Source organism: Felis catus, chromosome B4 (assembly GCF_018350175.1).
Source record: "Felis catus isolate Fca126 chromosome B4, F.catus_Fca126_mat1.0, whole genome shotgun sequence".
NCBI classification, from domain to species: domain Eukaryota; kingdom Metazoa; phylum Chordata; class Mammalia; order Carnivora; family Felidae; genus Felis; species Felis catus.
The window spans coordinates 78,330,313-78,342,125 of record NC_058374.1 but is presented as its reverse complement, the minus strand read 5'-3'; the positions used below and the strand labels follow the sequence as shown (position 1 = coordinate 78,342,125).

The window sequence follows — 11,813 nt, the reverse complement described above, 5'->3', positions numbered from 1 at the left end:
ACCAATATTGCACTGTATGTTAACTAACTGAAATATAAATAAAGTTATATATATATTATAATATATATAGTTATATATATAATAATATATATTATATTATATATAGTTATATATAATAATATATATGATATATTATTATATATAAAATATATATTAAAAGTTATATATTATATATAATACATATATTATATATATATAATATATATATATATATATATATTCCTTGACTGATTTCATCTAATCTTTATAGCAACCTAATGGAGAAAGTATTCTCAGAATTCCCATTTCACAGGTGAGGACACTGAGGGGCTTGGAGAGAGGCAGTAACTTGCCCCAAATCACATACTAGTTGGTGGCAGACCCCTTGTTCTGGTCCACTATTCCATGCTGCTCAACTGACACTCTTGGTTTCACTCTCCAAATGTACCCCTCCTCCCATGTTTCTTATGTCCCTTTACCAGCATCTTCCTGGTGCTCAGAACAGATTCTGCTCATAATCTCTGCCAAAAGCTTGAGAAACAATCCTGTCTATATTGTCACCCAAGCCTGAGTCCCTGGTGTCATCAATAAATTATAGTCTTGAGATCTGTTTCCTAAAGGTTTCTGAATTCCGTTCCCCCCTCTCTGCTGACCTCTGCTTGGTTCAGGCCAGGTGAGGCAGGACAGGAGCCTTATGGAGCCCTTACCAGATGCCTGGCACTGTGCTGAGAGCTTTCCTGAGTGTTCTCTTAATTAATCTTCACCAGAAGCTTGAGAGTCGGTCCTTTGATTGCTAGGGTCCCCATTTTCCAGATGGGGGTGGGGAAGGTCAGGGAAGGGTAGGAAGAAACCCCCAGCTGTACTGGGCTCTCTATGGTGGTGGGGCAAGGAGCAGACCCCATCGGATGAAACAGAGCTTCAAAGTCTCCTGCTCTCTTCAGCTGTTCCTCGGAGCCCACAGTTTCCCGGCGCTGGATCTAGGCCCTGACCTCTGAGTGCCTTTCCCTTCTTTTAACCAGAGGGATTAGGCTTCAAGTTACAGAAGACCCAACTTTAAAATACCCTAAACAGTGAGGACAATTGTTTATTATGTTACCAAACAAGAAGTCCCAAGGTGAGGCTGTTGATTAATTCAGTGACTCAACAATGTTATCAAAGACCTAGGTTCCTTCCTTCCTTCTGATTTGTTTGTTTCTTCTTCCTTTCTTTCTGTCTCTCACCAATTTGATTGAAATATAATTTACATGTGGCAGAATGCACACATTTTAAAAGTACAGTCTGGCGAGTGTTGATGAATGAACAGCTGGTAGCCACCATTCCAATCAAGATCTAAAACACTGAGGGGCCACCTGACTGGCTCAGTCGAAAGAGCATGGGACTCATGATCCTGGGGTCATGAGTTCGAGCCCCACATTGGGTGTAGAGATTACTTAAATATGTAAAGCTTTAGAAAAAAGAAAAGAAAAGAAAAAGAAAAAAGATATAGAACACTGGCATCATTCCAGAAAGTTCTCTAGTGTCTGTATGTGGTCAATCCCCCCCTCATCCCCTGCCACAGGTAACCACTGATTCGATTTCTACTTCAGGAGATCAGTTTTGCACATTCTAGGCCTTCCTGTGAATGGAATCATACTGTATATACTCTTGTGTCCGTCTTTTTTGCTTCAGGCAATGTTTTTGAAATTCACCTGTTTTGTGGTCTGTATCAGTAGTTGATTTCTGTTGCCAGGCAGGATTCCATTCTGTGAGCATTCTGCTACATTGCTTTCTCTTTTCTCTGCCCCTTATCATGTTGTTTATGTCCTTGTACCCTGACTTCTCTTAAAGTCACAAGATGGCTGCTGCAGTTCTGGACAGCACATGCAGACAATAACATTCAGAGGCAAAGAAAAACTGTTTTTCTCCTTCAGCCTCTGAAAAACCTTTCCAGAAGTCTCCTCACAAAAATCCCCTCATGTGTCGTAGACCGAAATCATATTACATGTCCATCCTTAAGCCAAACACGGGCAGAGGGAATGGAATTCACACAGGTGTCTAAGACTAATCAAGATTCACCCCCTGGAGCTGGAGAGGGGCTCAGCCTCCCTTGAAGAACATGGCAGTCTAGTCCCTGAGCAAAATCAAGGTTCTGTTCACAGTCAAGGAGGGCAATGGTTGTTGGTAAATAACTAATAGTGATTGCTTCATCTGCTTCCTCCTTATTAACAGAATTCAGATTTTGTTCAGGGATGCACCTCTCAAGGAACATAACCCCATGCCCACCCCGCAAATAAATACTACATCAATCTACGTCAATCCCAGTAATCCTGTGCCCCTGACCAGGGGTTAGTTTAAGCCTGAAGACAGTGGGAGACTGATTGTGGCCACCTACCATCCATTCTCCTCTCTTCTTCCTTAGTAATAGTCAAATCTTATTTAAGTGACACAGTGCCCTGGGGTGCCTGGGTGGCGCAGTCGGTTAAGCATCCGACTTCAGCCAGGTCACGATCACGCACTCCATGAGTTCGAGCCCCGCGTCAGGCTCTGGGCTGATGGCTCAGAGCCTGGAGCCTGTTTCCGATTCTGTGTCTCCCTCTCTCTCTGCCCCTCCCCCATTCATGCTCTGTCTCTCTCTGTCCCAAAAATAAATAAACGTTGAAGTGACACAGTGCCCAGCTAAAAAACGTTTTTAGCTTTTCATGCAGCTAGATGTAGCCATATGACCAACTTCTGACCAATAAGATGTAAGTAGAAATGTTCTGTGGGATATCTGAGAAGGTTGCCTAAAGGAGCTGACTCTGTTGAGGAACAACCTTTTGTTCTTCTGCTTTTGCCCCTTCTGGTCTACAATATGGATCTGATGGCTGGAACTCCAGCAGCCATTTGGGAACATGAGGCAAATCTGAGAATGAAATCCCAGGAGATGGGTGGCACCTGAATTCCCGGTGACACTGAAACTATGGAGCCAGCACAACAGCACTGCGTATCTTCAGACTTCTTTTATGAGAAAGAATAAACTTCAATATTATTTAAACTACTCTTGAGTTTTGCTAACATATGCAACTAAACCTAATCCTGACTCACATAGGCAGTAACAATTTCAGGTCAATGAGACAAGGGGGAAATCTTCTGAATGTCTCTGAGAAAGGTCTCTTTGCTCTTAAAAGGATACACCCGAGAGGAATCGTTAGGTCCACACGGGATGATTGCTACCGTATCTGCCATTTTGTGATTTGAGGGGAACCATCCAGAGACACAGCCTTTATGCTAAAGGTGTTAGATGTGAAGATGGAAGGAACCTGGGTCCCTGAAGAAGGTGTTGAGTCTGAATTAATCAGCTCTGGAGCTACCGTTTCTCCTTATTATGTAAAATATCACATTTGATCAATTCTAAAATGCACGTTTGGTCACGTTTTTAACATTTCTGAAATAATTAGGCATCTCTCGATCAATAGCATTTTAATCTGCTGTCAGCCAGACAGCAGTTGTGCTCATCTGTCTGTCCTGGGCATGTGCAAATTTTGGTGACTTCCCTGATGTCCTGACAGGACAATGACAATCCTATGATGTTTTATTAGTGTTTTATTATTCTTTTAGTGTTTATTTATTTTTGAGACCGGGGGGAGGGGCATAGAGCGAGAGGGAGACACAGAATCCAAAGCAGGCTCCAGGCTCTGAGCTGTCAGCATAGAACCCGACGTGGGGCTTGAACTCACCAACTGTGAGATCATGACCTGAATCAAAGTCCGATGCTTAACTGACTGAGTCCCCCAGGCGCGCCAATCCTGTGATGTTTTAGTCCACAAGCCATTCAAGGACTTTTGAGTCCTGAACGATACCTAGAAACTTTTATTGGGTATCTGACAAGATCATCTGCCAGCCATAAACACTTCTAGAACGGATGTCAGTGGCTTGGAAGGAAATCCTGGAGGGAGGTACTGGATGTGGTAGTCAATCTGCAAAATGGGCCCCAATGATCCTCACCTCCTGCTACTCAAACTCTTGTGTCGTTTCTTCCCACAGCGTTCTGGGCTGGTCTTTACGACTAGGAGTATAGGGCAGAAATCACGCCATGTCTCTTCTGATATCAGCTTATAAAAAGGCTGTGGCTTCTGTATTGAATGCTTAATTGTGCTCTCTCTTGGATCACTTGTCAGTGAGGCCAGCTGCCATGTCATGAAGACAGTCAGGCAGCCTACTGAGGCCTATGTGGCGAGGAACTGCGGTATCCAGCCAACACTCAGGTAGGAACTGAGATCTGCCATGTCAGTAAGCTTGGAAGTGGATTCTCCAGCCCCACAGGACGGCAGTCCCCTGCCAATAGCTTGAGTGCTAGCTCAGGACAGACCCTGAGCCAGAACCTCCCGGCTAAACCGCTCCCGGATTCTTGACCCACAGAAACTATAAGGTAATAAATGTTTGTGGGCCGCGTGGGTGGCTCAGTCGGTTAAGCATCGGACTCTTGATCGCAGCTCAGGTCTTGATCTCAGGGCATGAGTCCAAGCCCCGTGTGGAGCCTACTTTAAAAAAAAAAAAGGAGGGGATAAATGTATGCTGCTTTTAGCTGCTAAGATTTGGGGTAATTTTTTACACAGCGAGAGATAATTAATCCAGTGGAGCAGTTTTAAAGAAATGCTGTGTCACCAAAACTTGTGATGGCCCAGATGATGAGTCTATATGTGTAAAAACACAGACACCAACAGCTCCAAGATGAAAAGTGATTCCAGGAAACAGGCTCGGGATGTGATAAAGTTTAAAGAAAACCTTAGCCAATCTATTTCACCTGTGTTTTCCTTGTTCTGTAGGTGTGAGAGTAATTTACGTTAAAAAATATATGTTTCTGGGGCGCCTGGGTGGCTCAGTCAGTTAAGCACCTGACTTTGGCTCAGGTCGTGATCTCACAGTTTGAGCCCCGCATTGGGCTCTCGGCTGTCAGCACAGAGCCTGCTTCAGATCCTCTGTCCCCCTCTCTCTGCCCCTCTCTCTGCCTCTACCCTGCTGTAATATATATATTATATATATATATATAAATCTAAAAGAGGTTTCTAAATCTAAAATAAAAGCTCAAAGTGGTAAGAAATCCTTGTGTCAGTTTAATTGGCAGTGTTTTTTCTTTCTAATGGTATTTTTATAAAGTAACAGTGCTTTTTTTTGTTTGTTTATGTATTTTGAGGGGGGTGGGCAGGAGAGAACACAAGCGGGGTAGGGGCAGAGAGAGAGAGGGAGAATCCCAAGCAGGCTCCATGCTGTCAGTGCAGAGCCCAATGCAGGACTCTATCCCACAAACCGTGAGATCATGACCTGAGCTGACATCAAGAGTTGGTTGCTTAAGGGACTGAGCCACCCAGGTGCCCTCGGTAATGGTGCTTCTTAACATCAGTGGCATCTAAACTGGATGAAATGTGATCACACGTTTTCCTATTGCATAAACCACCGTGAGGGGAGTTTTCTGGTACTTGCAGCAGGGATTTGAATTCGCCAGAGTATAGGACTAGGGTTGAGGTGGTAAGAAGGAGGAAACAAGGATATGAGGGACAGCAGGAGGAGGTTGAGTCAGGGTTTGTGGCAAACTGCTCAAAAATATGTACAGGAGAGGCACCTGGGTGGCTCAGTCGGTTAACCATCTGACTCTCGATTCTGACTCAGGGCATGATCTCACAGTTCATGGGTTTGAGCCCTGCACCAGGCCCTGAGCTGACAGCACGGAGCCTGCTTGGATTTTCTGACTCCCTCTCTCTCTCTCTCTCTCTCTCTCTGCCCCTCCCCTGCTCACACTCTGTCTCTCTCTCAAAAATAAATAAATAAACATAAAGAAAAATATGTACGGGAAACCCATGTTGCTCACTGCTGAAGCGTGTCACTCCTAAACCTCCAGTGCGTTATTAAAAGCCTGGAACCAATGTCACCCATGGCGCCTTAGCAATGGCTGGCTGCACTGGAAAGCCTGCATTTCCCAGACAAAAATGAAGAAATATGATCTGACGGGAGTTTTCCTGTATTTTAAATTTCATTTTCCCCCCGAAGCCTTTAGAGTTTTACAGCTTTAGGGCTCCTATACGGGGAAATGGGCCCGTGGAAGAGGAATACTTCCCTGGGACATCAGTTGCCCCTCATCTCCCACAGGTGTGGCCAATTGTTGGGCAAATGTCCAGGGGCCCAAATCTAGACCGGACATGAGATCTAGACTGGGTTGGGGATCCAGTGGGCGTCAGCATTAAGCCTGAATCATGGTTCCACTGGTCTCACCAGCATCGTTTCATCCTTCCTCAAGAGAGCACCAGGAGGGAGTGGGTGTCAATCATCAACCCTCTTTACAGACTGGAAAGCTGTACCCGGTTCAGCTCACGGGGTAAAGGACAGGCCAGAATTTGAACTCAGGCCATCTGGCTCCAAAGCCAGTGCTCCTCTTAGCCAATGCGCGAAGGCATTTTAGATCTGTGGGGAATTTGGCAACCAGGGAAGCCCAAGCCCCTGATTTTACAGTTGAGAAAACAGGGGCTTTCCAGAGAGCAGGACCTGCCCGAGATCCACCGGGAGGGGGTGGCGGGGCAGGCCTGATTAGGCTTGTGGATCTGAGCTGGTAAAAGGAGGGGGCGGGGCTGTAGGCACAGAAGTACTGCCGTCCCCACCCTGCCCCCAATACAAAGTGCCCCTTCGTTCCATTTTGGGAACGGTACAACTTTCTGGGGGCGGGTGGGGAGCGCTCGGAAAACCACCAGCTTTCTTCATTCTCGGGATTCCCGAAGCAGCCATTTTCGGGGGAAGGAATGTTCGTCCAGCAGCCCCCAGGGGCGGGGCCCCTTTCCGGGCACCAGACAAGCCTGCTTTGTGCTCTCCACCCAGGGCCCCTCCCAGGCCGGCTGTCACTAGCCAGGCTTTCTGAGCATCTTACAGGGCTTCCAGGCCAGGTCACTAAGGGATGAAGCGAGTAGGAAAGGCGTGGGCCTTGTGGGAAGCACTGAAAGGCCAGTCTGGGAGGACTGCCGGGAGGAGGTATGAGAGCATCACCCAGAGGTCTGGACTAGTGGCTCCTCAAAATTAAAAATACGCATTCCTGGGGCGCCTGGGTGGCTCAGTCGGTTAAGTGCCCGACTTGGGCTTAGGTCACGATCTCACGGTCATGGGTTCAAGCCCCGCGTCGGGCTCTATGCTGACAGCTGGGAGCCTGGAGCCTGCTTTGGATTCTGTGTGTGTGTGTCTCTCTCTCACTGGTCCTCCCCTGCTCGTGCTCTGTCTCTGTCTCTTTCTCTTTCAAAAATAAATGAACATTAAAAAAAATTTTTTTAGTAAGCATTCCTAGCTTCCCATTACTAGACATTTATCCTAACCAGACATGCACAAAGGTGGATGTTATAAGTCTGTTCATCAAGCTTTTGTTTGTTGAAAATAACAACAACAAAATCCCACAACAAAAGAAACTTGTTAATTCTTGTATGTCCACAGGATGGAATATTAAGCTGTCATTAAAAATTATGTGGTATAGGGGCACCTGCCTGTCACGTGCAACATATGACTCATGATCTTGGGGTTGTAAATTAAAACCCCACACTGGGTGGAGAGATTACTTAAAATAAAATCTTTAAGGGGCACCTGGCTGGCTCACTGGGTTGAACATCTAACTCTTGATTTTGGCTCAGGTCATGGTTGTGGGATGGCCGCACTCTGTGCTGACAGCATTGAGCCTGCTTGGGATTCTCTCTCTCTCAATCTCTCTCTCTCTCTCTCTCTCTCTTTCTCTCTCTCTCAAAATAAATCAATCAACATTAAAAAAATTTAAAAATAAAAGTTAAGGGGTGCCTGGGTGGCGCAGTCGGTTAAGCGTCTGACTTCAGCCAGGTCACGATCTCGCGCTCCGTGAGTTCAAGCCCCGCATCAGGCTCTGGGCTGATGGCTCAGAGCCTGGAGCCTGTTTCCGATTCTGTGTCTCCCTCTCTCTCTGCCCCTCCCCCGTTCATGCTCTGTCTCTCTCTGTCCCAAAAATAAATAAACGTCGAAAAAAAAAAATAAAAGTTAAAAAATTACGTGTAATAAATTTATTTATAGATAGGAACAGATATTCAAAATATTTGTCTATTGAGAAAAGCAGATTACAAAATAGTGTAGAGACCTGTCTATATATACATATATCGGTATCTAGAATAATATCTGAACTGCTCCAGAGTCTAACCAGTGGTTATCTCTGGGTTGTGGGATTAAGGGTATATGCTTTAAAAAAAAAAAAAAAAAAAGTTGATTTATTTATTTATTTTTGAGAGACAGCGCGAGTGGGGGAGGGGCAGAGAGCCAGGACAGGATCCGAAGCGAAGCAGGCTCCAGGATGACCCAACAGAGCTCGGTGCAAGGATTGAACTCACAGACTTTGAGATCATGACCTGAACCAAAGTCAGCCGCTTAGGTTCAACCCACTGAGCCACCCAGGCCCCCCCCCCCATCTGATTTTTTAAAAAAATTTTTGTTTTGTGCTTTTCTCCGTATGTTCTAATTTTTGTGACAAGGTGTTTCAGTTGTGTACCAGAAGCGTGGATGCGTGTGTGTGTGTGTGCGGACCACCGCTGCCTGCTGCTCTGGACTGGGCGTCCCCCACCAGAGAAGTTTCTCCAACATGGCTCCTGCCCTCCGAGGAGGGGGCAGAGACAGCTGTGGAAGCATCAGAACGAGAGCCGGAGCGCCAGACAGGCAACGTTTGAGCCTAATGACAATGGCAACCGCTCACCGAGCACCGCACAAAGTGCCTCCCACACACATTATCTTATTTGAATCCCACCACAACCCTCCCAGGTCGCGTCATCCCGCTTTTACAGGCGAGGAGACAGGCTCCGGAAGGTGAAGTGGCCCCCCCTAGGGGCGGGAAAGTGGGGAGCCGCGTTTGGAACCAAAGTCTCTGGTCTTCCGCCACCTTACCCCACCGCGCCCCCCTCGTGTCCATCCCGGCATCTTGCCTCTATTCGTCCACCGTCCTTCTCCTCCACTGACTGTGACTCTGTCTTGGTAGCACTGGGGTTTTGTTCAAGGTCTCTCTTCCCAGAACTTAGGGTCCTTAGGCATCGGTACCCGCTCTCGAATGAATGAATGAACATCCAACCCGGCTGAAGAAGGCCATCCACGAGCCTGTTCTTTGCTGCCCGTGTCTTTTATTTTATTTTATTTTATTTTATTTTTTAAATTTAAATCCAAGTTAGTTAACAGATAGTGTAATACGTAGTCTGTGTCTTTGGATACTTGTATTGTCTGCCTTTATTTCCCTTTGGTTCTTTAATATTAGCAAAGCCTTTTGGAAAATGGCTGACAGCAAGGGTTGTCGTGGGAACAGCTCTCTGTCTGGATCTGAACCAAAACTTTAAAAAAGGCAGAAACGCTCCCACTCCTTGTGACACACACAGGAGAAACTGGAGGCAGCCACCCTGGAGGCTGACTGACTGTGGCAGAGCAGGGGCCCTTGGTCAGCTTTCCTCCCTGCCTCGGGGAAAGGTTTGTATTGAGGACCAGTGCTTGGAAAGAATGGGGATTCTACACACTGAGCCAACTGAGCACACACCCTCCTGGACCCCGGACCCCAGAACCGTAGAGATGGAGAGTTCAAGGGATGGGCCAATCAAGGAAGGCATCCTGGAGGAGAGAACCAGGAGGTTTAGGAAGGGGAGGAGGCCAGGACAGAGGGGAGAAGAGCAGGGGACATGCCTGGGCAGTTAGTTGGGCGCTGGGTGATTTAAGTACAACCAGATGTGCTGGGAGTCTCCTGTCAGGCCCAGCCCCAGTGAGGGCAGGCAGAGTGGGGGTGGGGAGACCTCTGAGCCACTTGGATTTCCACTTCCCCATTCTGCCCTGGGTTTGTAAGCTTTAGGGAAAGGAGAAACCCAGTGGGAGTCCAGAGGAGATGGCACGTGAAAGATTGAGCCAGGCAGGCCTGGATTAGTCTTCTGCCTTTGAAGAAGGAGGGAAGGGCTCCTCTAGGAAGCAGGCTATTGGCTCAACTCCTGGAACCTAGGAAAAAGGATTGGGAGAGCTTTGGGGTAGGGGCTACCAGCTCTCCTGGGGGTGGGGGGTAGCTAGGGAAGGCTTTACAGAAGAAGGAATATCTGAGTTGGGTTTTGAAGGATGAATAGGATCTCCCCAGGCATAATAGGGGAAAAGATAACTCCAGTGAGAGAGACTCGGGTATTAAATTGGTGTGGATTCTTAGTGAAAGGTTCTGCAAGGCTGTATTATAAAGGTAAATGGGGAGATGATGGTTCAGCTTGGGGTGCTGGCTCAAGGTCTGTGCTGCGGGGGGGGGGGGGTGCTTCTGTTCACAGAACAAATGGTAGAGCCAGATATGTGATGAGGGTTTAGAAGTGGCCACCAGGATCCCCAAGAGTTGGGCCCCTAAGGGAAAGGAGGGGACCGATGGCCAGCCCCAGCTCCTCCTCCTAAGTCTTGTGTGGTCGGGCACAAAGCTGTGTCTGCCCAGAAGGACGGTTTTTCTGGTTCTTATGGAGGCTCTTTAAGAGCCCCTGGCCAGGGGTGCCCGGCTGGCTGAGTCGGTAAAGCGTGTGACTCCTGATCTCAGGGTTGTGAGTTCAAGTCCCACCTTGGGTGTAGAGATTACTGAAAAGAAAAAAAAAAAAAAAAAAAAAAAGCACCCCTGGCTGTGGCTGTGGTGGGGATTGGCCCCGGACTCACTGGGAAGGTAAATCTGGTATGAGCTCACAAACAGAGAGTAAGGGGCTGGAGCAGCATTGAGGAGGCACTGAGAGATGAATCTTAAAAGCCAAGGGGCTAGAAAGAGAAGATCTGGGGCCCCACAAAGGGGGGGAGGGGAGCAGCCCCCGCCCTGGCTAGCAGGCAGCACTAAATGAGCTGGGTGTGGTGTTTCTGGGCGCACCCCAATCCCCCAGCCCCAGGACCAGCCCCAGGACGCACTTCCTTCCTTTCCAGCTTCTTAATGATTCCTGAGTGGCCCATGCAGAGGACCACAAAGAGAGCTCTCTCCGCCCTTTCCTCTTCCTCTCTTCCATTTCTTTCTCCCTTCCTCCCCCCCACCCCCATCCTTCCCCGGGGCCCTTTTCTTTCCTTCCTCCCCACCCCACCTGCTCCTCCCTCCCTCCCTCTTGGCTTTCCACATCTTCCCTCTAACTCTCCTCTCTCTCTTTGAAACTCTCAACGCTGGTTCTCCCGGGTCAGCTGGGTTAGTTTCCTTCATGTTTTCAGAAAGGCCTTGTTACAAGTCTGGACCCTGATGATCACACACTCGCACACGCCCTATGCATATACACATGCTCCGTATACACACACCCAAACATAGCACCTGCCTTCCCTGGGAGTGGGGTTGGGGGGGGGGTGGGATTCTCCACTTTGAATGTGATACGAGCAAAAGGACTAGGAAAGAATGGAGGGCCCTCTGCAGAAGACAAGCATTACTGCCATCATCACCACTATTATTATCCAATCCACTGCTGCGCACTTGACCTACCCCTGAGCTGATCACAAGACCAGCCTGACTCCTGTCCGCAGCAGGGGGCTCTCAAGGGCACAGATCCCTTGACTAGGGACAGTCAGGAGAGGGGTGAGCAGGGAGTCCTCAGAGATTAGACCCCCAGCACCCTGCCCAGGAGAGCAGAGGCAGAGACATGATGAAGGGCCATTTGCTAGGATTGAGTATTTGTCAGCCCAGGAGGCTGGATGATGTATTAACAGGACTTTAATGAGCTTGGGAGGGGGAGCCACACTTCATTGCCTGAGCACTGGTGCAGGATGGGGGGCAGAGGGGTGAAGAGGCCAGCCGCACCCCCAACTGCTAACTAACCCCTTTAATGTGACCCATGCTAGTTTGCTCATCGGAAATAACTCAGCGCCTCCAAGATGAGGAACACTCCCTC

At 48.0% G+C, this 11,813-nt stretch overlaps 1 non-coding gene across 1 annotated transcript; it reads left to right on the top strand.

The window, feature by feature from the left end:
- Window positions 1-10,460: 10,460 nt before the first annotated feature.
- Window positions 10,461-10,533, top strand: TRNAR-CCU. Its single transcript has one exon. It is a non-coding gene; the product is annotated as a tRNA-Arg (tRNA).
- The last annotated feature ends 1,280 nt before the right edge of the window (window positions 10,534-11,813 follow it).